The sequence below is a fragment of the Coturnix japonica genome, chromosome 2, assembly GCF_054131305.1.
Source record: "Coturnix japonica strain WE chromosome 2, WE-NBRP24, whole genome shotgun sequence".
Classification (NCBI taxonomy): domain Eukaryota; kingdom Metazoa; phylum Chordata; class Aves; order Galliformes; family Phasianidae; genus Coturnix; species Coturnix japonica.
The window spans coordinates 33,091,372-33,102,902 of record NC_140664.1 but is presented as its reverse complement, the minus strand read 5'-3'; the positions used below and the strand labels follow the sequence as shown (position 1 = coordinate 33,102,902).

The following is an 11,531-nucleotide window of genomic DNA, read 5'->3' as shown; positions in this document are numbered from 1 at the left end:
AGCACAAATGCAAAAGGTGAATTTCTGGCTGGTTTGCAGTGCTGCAAAGCTGGGGTATTTAAACACAGAGCAAGCTTTGGATTCACGACAGAAACAGAAAAGAAGCAGAATGGAGGGACACAAAGTGAGATGTTGGAAGGGTGCGGTGCTTTATATGCTCACCAGTGACTCTGGATTTATTTCTTTATGGTCCCAGTGGCCACTGTAACTGATGCAGGCTGTGGTGTGTGTGCACGTTATCCCTGTCCTCCATACGGTGCTGATTCGTATTCTGTTTGGGACCATCCTGAGCCAATGGTCTGGAGATCACAGCTGACAACTCTGCTACTCCCTCACAGCAGAACTGTGATAAACTTTAAACATAACTGTGTTTGAGACTTTATGCTCAGGGACAAGTCTGAAACAGGGGACGGAACAATGTCTTTTATCTCCTCCTTACAAGTGTACGGAGCTTTTACATCTGTGTCTGATAACTTTCTGAAACAATATTTCCATGCCCGCCCTTCTTGAGAGGGAAAGGACGAGATAGGGAGGGAAAGAGACAGAAGAGATGTCACGGATTGCTCTGCTGTAAGGCACTGACATACTGCTGTGATAAGTGCAGTGTGAGAAAACACAAAGGATAATATGGATTGCCGTAATGCAGAGCGTGCCTATGAAATGTCTGAATTACACCAAGCTGGGCGGATGGTGACCACTATGGATGATCAGCTCAGAAATCAAAATGAACTTAACAACGGAGAAGTGAAATTCACTTAAAACAATCACCAGTTTAATGCAGAAAACAAGCTGGATGGTTACGTGGGTGCGGAGAGGATCGCTAACTAAACGGCAACTGACAACTACTTTGCTTCTGTAAAATCCAATGCTCTCTTAGGATTTATCAATAGGTGGCATATGTAAGTCACAGAGTGAGATGTAGGGATGACTCCACAAAGTGCTGGCGAGGCCTCAGCTATAGCACTGCCTTTGGTTTAGTCTTCTCTGGTGAAAAATAAGTACAGCTCAGGGCAAAAAGAAGTAAGTGTTGTAGAGTATAGAAGTACATGGTGAAGGAAATAAGTATGTAGAGCATTAGAGGGATTTGGGTAAATTCTCCCAGAGTGCAAAAGGCAAGAAGAGAGGTCTTTGAGTGCTGGGGGAAAGCTGAGTTAAACTAATCTGTATAGAAGGAAAATGCTTTAGATTGGGTATGGGAAGGGTGGGAGGATGGTTTAGGTGGGATGTTAGGAGAGTGGGAGGGGATGCAGCAGTAACTTTTAGGTTGGCCCAGTAAAATACCAGAACAAACAGCTTAGGAAGTCGGGGCATCTCCTTCCTTGAGGGCTTCCAGGAACAGGTTAGACAAACATCTGCTGGGGATTGTCTGCACACTTGATCCTATCTCTGTGCAGCCGCTGTGACCAGATGGTCTCCCCGGATCCTTACTGTCTTCTTTCTGGAAGTTGAGCGAGCAGGGAGTGGACTGGGCCTGAGTTTAGTGAGAAGGCGGTGTCATCTGATTTAGCTGATCCTCTTTCGGGATAGAAAAAGAATCCGAGGAAAGCACATCTCACTTATCTGTTGAAAGGAATTGATTTGGTTATTGTTGCTGTTGGCTTGCAATTTTATGAAGCGCTTACAAAAAAAAATAGATGGAAAAGATGTTACATGTAACACATTTAAGCTGTCCCTCGGGCATTTCAAGAAACCATTTAAAATGTATCTTTTCCTCAATGAACATAAGTAGCGAAAGTAACAAGTTAACAATTATTTCTCAAGGCTATTATGAAGGGTGTTTGGATAGGTTTCTAAATCACATCGTGCTGTACTGACCACAGCTTCTGTGGGTATTTCTGACCATAGCCCGGAATTTAGCACCCAGGTGTTTCTGGAATGCTTCAAGCCAGAAAATAATGGTGACAAGTCCAACCCAGCACAAGTTGCTCACTGAAAACTGTGTAAGGAAAGCTGAAGGAAGCACACGAGCCTCTCCCTTTAACACAGGCGAGCTCAGTGACTGCACAGTGTCCCCACACCAGCAGCTCCCTGCCCACCACAGTGAAACGTGGCTGCCACAGGATGTGCTGCCCACAGCCAGGGGACGTGACCCCGCGGCAGGACATGGGTGCCCTGAGCCGGCCCTTGTGCTGCACCCTGCTCGGAGGAGGAAGTGGCGGCAGCAGTGTGTTGCTAAGCAGGCAGGCCGCTGTGTTTTTCTGTCAGCTGATGCATGTGTCAGGTGTGTGACTTCATTCTGAGATATGATGCGTTCCATTTATTAAGGACAAAGGTCAGAAGCCGTCAACACAGTGGTAGCTGTGGCTCGCCATATAAGACGAGGCGTGTTCTGAGCCAGCAGAGATGGAAGTGGGAGCCTTTACCACGCTGAGATCAGAGCTGGCCGTGATGGCAGAGAGCGGCTGTGATGGCAGAGAGCAGCACAGCCCATGAGCACACAGCTCGAGAGAGCAGCTCCCGTGGAATCCCCTCCTGCCACCAAAGGTGTTCAGAGGCAGTGAGAGCCTCATGGAAAGATAAGAGGAAATCTTGATTTTGACAACTTTAAGCCTATTGGAGAAGGAGAGCGGGTTTATCACCTCTGTAGTGGGAGCACACGAGGTGCTGCACCCCAACTGGTGTTGCTATACCAGAAAACTTGCAGAGAGTAGAGCAAATAGTGAGAGTGATGCTGCTTGCTGTTGCAGGACTCCTGGTGTGAGGCTTGTGTCCTGGGGCCAGTGGCACACAGTGCCCGTTCCCCAGATGAGGAGCTCCCCACGTAGCTGTGGCTGCTGGGCTGGTGCCAGCCCGTGCCACTCCTGCCTGCCTGGCTTTCCTCACGAACAAAAAGCCACCGCGGTGTCTGTCCCCTGACAGCCCTCGCTCCTTTAACTTGCTGGTGCCACAGGGTGGCTCTGTGCAGCACCGCGCTCCTGATGCCCTGAGATGTTCACGGAGTTTACTCTGGTACGAGCCTGCCACTTCCTGCCACTAACCGAGCTCTGGGTGCATGCGGCATGTCAGCCTGCGGTACATCGGTGAGCAATTTCTTCTAGAGAAAGGGATTTTGTTTTCTTTTAGTGTATGGCACATCATTACCATCTGTGCCTTTAACCCCCTCAGCCTCCTGTTCCTCCATTGCTGCCCAATTTCTGAGAAGCTCTGAGTAAAACTTTCAGTTGTGAAAGAAAGAGAAAGCGCTTGTCTTTTTTTTTTTAACTTCTCCACTTCTCTGCAGCAATACCCAGAGAGGAATAAAGCATGAGTGAGCGTAAGGGTTGTGCAATTGAGGAGATGCTCCCCCCCACACACTGCAGGACAAAGCGCGGTGCTTTAGGCTGCACCTCAAACACTGTCTGGTTGGCACAGGGCTCCTGCTCTGGGTGCTCCAGCTCCCATTGCAGATTCACAGAGAGAAAAGTAAAAGGCTGTGGAATAAGAAGGCGCCAAAAGCTGGATACCTCAGTACAGAGCTTCCTTGGGAACTGCAGGTTCCTTCATCAAGGGAATTTTTAGGAAGGAGTCACATCTGGGGACTTGGCACTGCCAGATGTCCTGCCTTCTGAACAACCATACCCGGGCTTCAGATCTTCATTTCACTATAGCTGCCTTTTAAAACAGATGCTGGTTCTTCAAAGTCCTCCGGATAAATAACCTTCCTTGGTATTTCCAGGTGACGCAGAATCGTTTGCATGTCGTGAGAGCCGCGTTTCAGAACACATGTAAATTCTGCCTCGTAATCTCAGCGCCTCCCTTCTTGCAGAGCACATTACCTTATCTCTGCGTCACGATGCCTGCCTCAGCCAGTGACTCGCCCGGCTGTGCACACCGTGTCCCCACCTGGAAGCCTTACCCAGTGAGGTGAATGCAGCACTGAGTTCAGGCTCTGTCAGTGCACACAGCCTCGCTTGGCAACTGCTGTCGAAATTCTCAGCCATTAATGCAAATTCTGTCTAATCTGCTAGCCAAATGGCTGCCTGCATCATGTGGATTACCCTGCTCGCCAGCACACAAAGGGCTGGGTGACTACAAGGGAATTTTCATCCCTGTCATCTCCTGGATACTTTAATGAGCTCTTACCAATAAGGTTAATCACCAAGACTTCCACCTCGCCGTCTCTTCGCTCTCCTACGGTGCCTCACGGTGTGTGTTGGCAGCCGGGGGCGTTCTGGCTTTCTCTTTGGGGACAGGCCGATGGATGAGTCAGTTTCAAAACTTTTCCTCCATAGCAGCAATGCAGTGATGTATTTCGTCTGTGTCTTGCTGTGGTAGCGCACATGGTGCCTTAACGCCTGCCTCGTGAGGGCTGACTCACACCTTCGAGTGCTTTCCCCAACTCTCCATGTCTTACTGGTGGTGACTTCCCCGCTTCCACCTGCTCTGTCAAAGTAGCGCCCACAGCTCTTCCTTCTGGCTCTGAGGAAGGTCTGGGGACGCTTTCCACACGCATGACCTGAAGGTCTGGCTGAAGGTCTGCCTTATACGGGTGAGAGAATCTGGCTCTGTTCCTTTCAGAAGGAGTTCCTTTCGTAAGGAGATATGCACGAGGGCTGCGGGTATTTTCTCTTACCTTGCAAGGCACTACTGAACCAGGTTGCCACCCGCGTTCCCTCTCACTGCGGTGACACAGTGACACGCTTTGAAGAACGGCCGCACTCCTGCTATTGCCTGATCCTGTCACCACACGGCTTTTCAGGCATTTTCTATGCTCGGAAGCTCTGCAATCTGATTTCTGCTCAACAAGAAACTGAAACAAGCTTCTAGGGGGAGCCGCGGGGCTGCTGCCGGTCATCTCACAGTGAGCTTCTCCCGGCCCTGACTCCTGGGGAACTCCAATGTGAACGCAGGGGCAGCTCCTGAGCCGTGCCAAAGTGCCGGGGTGGGGATGCAACGCAGCAACACGGGCTGCCAGGTAAGGAAGCACTGTTTGCTCTCAGCTGAAAACCGAGTAAACTGAAACCGGTTGCATTCAGTTTGGGAGGACGCTTCTGGTGCAGTTGTTTTCACACAGCAAGAGAGAAGCGTTTTAAAAATAGCAGCGTCGTAAACCGAGCAGATTTGGTGGAGCCGTACTCCGGGCGTGTGCTGCTTTCAAGTGATTTTCAACCCCGTTTCCACTCGCTATTTTTAACTTTACGGACGACCACTGTGAGGAACAGGGGAGGCATTATGTGATTATGCGGCCACCGGGCCCAGGAGCGGGCCAGGCGCTGCCGCCTCGGCTCGGTGCAGCGCTGAGCCGGGCGTGCGGGACGGGAGCGAGCGGAGCTTCGTGCGCTCCGTTGGCGGGGGCTTCGGTTTCCCTCTCAACCTGCCCCAAAGCAGCGAGGAGAAGGCAGCGCTTCACCGAGCACCGCCTCGCAGCTCCCGCAGAGCGGCACACGGCGTCCCGGCGCTACTTTACAGCTCAGCCCCTCGCACTTTTCGGACTCGCTCAGTTGGCAGAGCGGCTCTGACTGAGTACCGCGCGCTCCGACGACACTCGCTCTGTTCCCCCGCACGGAGCCCGTTCCGCGCGGAGCCGCCCGCCCGCCGCCGTGCCCACGAGGCGAGGCCGAGCTCGGCGGGCAGCGCCCGATGGCCGCCGGGACAAAGTCCGCCGGGCGCGGCGGGGTGACCCCGGGTCCGGTCCGAGGGATGCGGCGCGGAGCCGCTCCAAGCTCCGGGTCCGGCCCCCGAACGGCCGCGGGGGGCGTCCCGGGACGCGGAACCGACCCCCGCGGGGCTGCGGGCCCGATCCCCTCGGCCCCGCTGGCGGACAGGGCGGAGCGCCCGGGGTACTTGCATGGGGGACGCCGCTTCGCTCCGGCTCCGTGCCCCGCCGCGCTTCCGGGGCCGAGGCCGAGGCCGGGGGGCGGTTAGTGACCCCGCGCCCCTCCCCCGCTCGGGGCCGGTTCTTCACCACCGCCACCGCCGCTTCTTCTTCTTGTGTTTTTTTTTTTTTTCCCCTTTCCTTTTTTTTTTTTCCTTTTCTTTCTATTTTTTTTTTGTTGTTGCATAAATTATGCCGGGCGGGGCCGTGACGTCGCGGTGGGGCGGAGCGCGCGGCCGCGCTCGCCCCCGGGGAGGGGGCGGTGTCGGGGGCGCGCCTTGTGGCGGCGGAGGGAGGGGAAGGAGGAGGAGGAGGGGGCGGCCGCGGCAGCCGCCTGGCTGGCTGGTGTCTCGCTCGGCTCGGCTCCTGCGGGCGCGCTCGCTCGCTCGCTCGGGAACTATCGGATTAAACTTGAATCGAGTGAAATTACACAAAGGAGCGGAGCGGAGCCGGGACCCGGCGGAGAGCCCGAAACTGACCGAGCTCCGCGCTGACCCTTCCTCTCTCCCTCCCCTCTCCCTCCCGCCCCGGTCGAGGAGCCCCCTCCTCCCCTCTTAGCCCGGCCCCGGGGCGAGCGAGCAACTCCGTGTGCGAGCTCCGCGCTCCCCCCCGGCCGGCGGCACCAACTCCGCGCCGGGTGCCCCCCTCCCGCCCGGCCCTCGGCGGAGGGCAGCGAGCAGCGAGCGGGGGGCGCCGGCCCCCGACGGCCCCGCGGCGGCCCCGGTGAGTGCCCGAGGAGGGGGCGGGCGGGAGGGCGCGGAGCGGCGGCGGCGGGGCCGGGGCTGGGCAGGGGGACGCTGCGCGGCCGCGGGCGGGGCCGGGGGGGGGTCCCAGCGGGGCGCTTCCCCCGGTGTAAATGGCTTTTTGTTGTGCTGCGGCCGCCTCGGGGGAGGGGAGGGCAGTGGGGAGCCGGAGCGGCGGCGCCCCTTCCCCTTTCCCTCCCCCCCCGTCACCCCCCCCACCCACTCGCCCCGGTTCCTCTCGTTAAGTTTGCGGGAAAAGTTAAGCGCAAAGTGCTCGGTGGGGGCGGCGGGAGCTCTCCCCCCCCAGCGCTCCCCCCCTCCCCCCCCCCTCCGCTTGACCACGCTGCCGGCGGCACGGGAAGCGCTGTAACAAAGTGAGGGCGCTGCCCTGGCCCGGCCCGGCCCGGCTCGGCCCCGCACATGGGGCTCAGCCCCCAGCGGAGGGAGGCAGGAAGGCGGGCGGAGGGAGGAGGAGGAGGAGGAGGAAGGAGCACGCGGTGCCGGTGCGCGATTGTCCTGCTCCGGTGGCAGGCGGGCAGCGGGGAGGGGGCGGCGGGAAAGAAAGAAGCGCGGGGCTCGGGGGTGGGTGGTGGTGCTGCTGGTGGGGGGGGGGGGGGAGGTTACCGGAGGCCGCGCTGTGGGGTCGTGGAACGGGGGCGGTGGGGAGCGCGGGGGGAGCGCACGCAGCGGCACCGCCGCCGCCCCGCCGGGAGCCCTTTGCACGGCTGTTCCGAGGCGGCGGCGGAGCGGCTGCGTGCGCCTGGAAGTGGGAAGCGGACGGGGCGCGCGTCCGTCCGTCCGTGTGTCCGTCCGTGCAGGCAGCGAGCAGCCATCATTCCACCGCGGGCGTGCGGCCCGGTAGCCTTAGGGAAGCGGACGCGCTCCCACGCTGGGACGCCCCCCCCGACCTTCCCCCCCCCTACACCCTCCACCCCCTCCTTTTTAATTTGCGTTTTATTTTTTTCCCTTTGTTTATTTTTTATTGTTCTTGTTATTTATCTATTCCCTCCCCGGCTCGGTCACTCTCGTCCCCGGTCCGAAGGAGTTCTTTTTTTAAACAGACAATGGACAAAAGAAAAGTAGCAGCGCTCGGGGAGTTCCCTCGGCACCGCCGCGGGGCCGCTGGATGCGCCGCGCAACTCGCCCCGCACTTGCCCACTTTCCGCCTTTGTTTTCGTTTGGGAAAGAGCCGAGCGTGCCCTCCGACTCCTCGGGAAGGGCCATTTTCCATCCGCGGCCGCTCGCCTTTCCGCGGGTTCCCGGTTCGGGGAATATCGGCGTAACCTCAGCGCGATAACTTTGTTTCCGTGCCGATGTGCGCCCCGGTTTTTGTTGCTCCCGTGGCGGTGGGGCTGTGTTTATACGGAAGATGGCTTTCGGGAGAATGTGTTCGCCCTCCTCTCCCCCCCCTCCCCCCTCCCTTCACACTCCCCCTTATTTTTTTTCTCTCTCTCGTGCTATACGGGACTGGCGAGGCACAAACAAGTTGAACAAAACATGTTTCTGTTCATTTCCTCACAGATCATCCATTCTAACGACGGCAAAAAAAATCTTAATGACTATGACCTTAGCAGCATGGGGAGCTGATTTCCCCCAATTATAAATCCCGTTAGTTTGCGGTAATGTGTGAGTATCAATATATAATTCATACTAAAAGCATGATCCGTAATTATTATTATTATTATTATTTTTTTTAATGAAAGTTGAAATCCGTCTTTTCCCAATGAGAATGCCGCATCTGTCGCTCGGAGTGTTTTTGTCTCGCTGTTGCACAACAGAGGCTCTCCAGTCTTTAACCTAAAATGGCAGCTTTAATTTGACTGGGGCCCATTCATTGACAGTGATAATAAAAAGGCTGAAAGCTAAATGTGGCCGGGTGCTGGGAGCGAGCCTGCAGAGCCCCCTCCATTGCCGGGCGTTGCACTGGGAGCAACTTCACAGCTCTCCTGCTCCGTCCTGAAAGTTTCCAGTGCATTTTTTGTGCTTATCTTATTTTATTTGGAAAGAAAGAAAGAACAAAAAACCGTGGTGCTGTGCTTACAGCCCCTGCTAGGCATCGGGCTTACTGGTAAACTTGGCAGCGCTCGGGTTGTCAGGGGGCTGCTTCTGAGGGCTCTGCCTCTGTAACAGCAGCAGAAACATTCTCATGATGCCTTCTAACGTCAGATGGGGTCCTGAGAACGTTCACCGTTTGCTCCTGGGGTCCGTAACAGGTGATGAGAACAATGACGTGCTCAACACTTTCCCATCTCCTGCTGCTGGAACTGGGAGCGCTGCCCGTTCCCTCTCGCTGGGGTTATGGGTGTGTGGGGTCTGTGGGCACTTTTCCTTTGGGAGAAACCCACAACTGCCTGGGAAAAGTCATTGTGTTCAGTATTGGGCACCCTTGGAAGTTTGGAACAGTTGCATGAAACAAAATTTCCCCCGTGTGAGCAGTGCAGAATGCCCGAGGTTGGCACAGTGTCTGTCCTGCTCTTCTCTTAACCCAACCTGCTTATCTCCAGGATTCTTAAGTTTGTTTCTTTTGATAAGAAATAGATCAAAGATCATTTTGAAAGCTGCACGGCAGAGTGTTAAATGCTCGTGGCTGTGAGTTTAACTGAATTAGTGCTTCCCTGATACTAATTGGATCACCGTATTGGGCCAAGTATCTCACTAAATATTTAGCAGCGTAATGATATTTCTTCTTATCAATTCTGGCTGGGCTTTTTAAACTTGCTCAGATAGAAGTGTACAGTGGTTTCATTGCCTCTTCCATAATTAAAGAAGTTGTGAAAAGGGAAGGTCCTTTTGGGGAAAGTAATAATTTTTAAGGATGCGATGGTGTGAAAATATTGACCAGAATGGGATATAGCAGCACTCTGCGCTCAGAACTGGGCATGCTGGTGGGACGTGGGTGCTGTAACCACTCTCTTCTGAATGTGGTTGATGTAGACACTGGGGAGGTTCCAGCTCTCAGGAGCATCACAGTTCCGGCTCTGTGCATAGGGCTGAGCCTGGGCTCTTTTGGTGAGCTGTTTACTGTTGGGCCACTGAGAAGCTTTTGATTAATGTCTGTGGTATTTCTCATTAACGTTCAGATAATACTGGGGCTTGGTGACGTGTGAAGCAAGCAGAGTGCCAACGAGGGTGGCACAGAGAAGCTTCGCCCAGGTGCTGCACCAGGGCTTGACCCTATGTCTGGAGGTGGCCCTTGGTGCCAGGGAGCAGCATGGCTTTAAAGCAAGGACAAACTGAACCTCTAGATGGGATTTTTGTTTTTTCCTGCTGAGGTGCGAGGCCGAAGTTGCAGGAACTTTGCGGGTTTACCAGTGCTTCTTATAACCTTGTGCCGAGGCTCTGCAGGTTGCCATATCCTGAGCATCCTGGAGCATCTGGCTGCTTGGTTTTGTTTGGTTTCCAGCGTATGGTGTGGCGCGTAAAGGTCGCTCAGCTGGGAGGAGGGGGAAAAGTAGCTGGGAAGGAAAAGAAGAGGGCAGAAATAAACACGTGAGTCACCTTAAATTGTGTGCCTTACCTCCGCCCCTTGTTTCCTTTTCATCTTACTTTGATATTAATTCTTGGTTGGGAAGCCTTGAGGGCCTGCTGGGTGGTGTTGGCCATGGGGAACCCGGTGTTATTCAGACCAGGCTTCTGGCACCTGCCTGGTACTTTCCGCTCCCCTAATCCTGACCTCTTTGTGTGTCTGTGTTAAGCAGGTTGCTGAGCAACTGGGTCGGGGTCTGGCTTGCTGGTGCCCATAAGCATCATAAATACCTTTATCTTATTTTTATGTTCCTTGTCTGCGTGAGAAAATAGCACGTGCTGGTAAGCAATTAAACCATCTTTTTTACAAATGAGTCTTCTGTGTGCAGGATAAGCCTTAGATCTCACTTTTCAGGTAGAAAAGTTATTAGATTAATGTAGTGCGTTGATTTAGCTTAGTTGTTAGGACAGACTTTAACTTTCTCCCTTCCCATCGTTCCCTATTTATGCAAACGGCTTGTTTGCTCGGTTACAGCCCGCTGGGCTTTGATGGAGGGAAGTCTGGGGTATTGTTTGTGTATGAATGAAAAGGCAAAGGAAAACTCCAATGCAGTTATTATTATTATTTGAGAAGTCTCTCAGAGCACAGGGCAAGGCACGGCGTGCAGAAACATCCCATGTTGTTACTAGGGTTCTGCTGGGATGCTGACAGAGTTTCCCCCTGTTGGTTCCTTCCCATCTCTGGGACCTGCTCTCCGTGGCTTCTCTGGGGCTGTGGAAATACCACCCCATGGTTCAGCTTTAAAAATACTTGGAAGATAAAATCGAGAGACACGTTAGAAGGGAAAAAAAAAAAAAAAGCCTCTGTGACCTAAAGGACACATTCCGAGCGCCTGAATATGACAACAAAGCTCTTAAGGATATTCTTAAGTATACAAAAGCTGATTAACCGCGAGCTTCCAACGTTGTGACTTTTCGGAGATGTAAACACGCACCTTGAAGGAGCCCGGCCTGCTCTGTGCTGCCAGACCCTCCTGTGCAGCCACCGCTGCTCTGCGCATCCTGCTGCTGGGGCAGCTCCGGCCTGAAGAGCAAGAAGTGATACCACTCAATGTAACCATCCTAATCTAAAAGTTCAGCTTGGCAGAAGATTGCTAATTATCGCATAAGCCGCCGTGTTAGCGCGGTGCCGTAGCACGTGACATTGCAAGCTTATTGGCAAATAGGAGCTAACCCGAGAGGCCTGGCTGGCGTGGCACAGGGCTCTGTGATGACCTATATAGCAGTGGGGTGTGGTGCTGCTGGGCTTCCACTGGGCTGCCTGCAACCTGCCTGTGCCATGGGCGGCTGCTGTGACGAGAGGGCATTGAGGGGAATGGTGGGGGATAAATAACTTGGGGAAACAGTTGTGTGGAAAAAGTTGCAGCCAACACATCTGCCTTTTTCCTGTTGGTTCTAGGAGGAAAATTGGATTTCACATCATAAGGCCTGATCCTAGGGGGTTGTTTTGCTCGGGCTCCCTTTGGTCA

At 54.4% G+C, this 11,531-nt stretch overlaps 1 protein-coding gene across 12 annotated transcripts in view; it reads left to right on the top strand.

Moving 5' to 3' along the window:
- The first annotated feature begins 4,742 nt into the window (after window positions 1-4,742).
- CHD7 (chromodomain helicase DNA binding protein 7) overlaps window positions 4,743-11,531 on the top strand; it is a 123,015-nt gene continuing 116,226 nt past the window's right edge. For 8 of the 12 annotated variants that reach the window (XM_085539533.1, XM_085539531.1, XM_085539534.1 and 5 more), the window contains exons 1-2: window positions 6,075-6,517; window positions 8,059-8,163. The gene's annotated coding sequence lies outside the window, so the exon portion shown is untranslated. Of the gene's footprint in view, window positions 4,895-6,074; window positions 6,518-6,862; window positions 7,041-8,058; window positions 8,164-11,531 lie in introns of those variants that run through there. The other 4 variants (XM_085539527.1, XM_085539529.1, XM_085539528.1 and 1 more) reach the window with 4 other exon arrangements.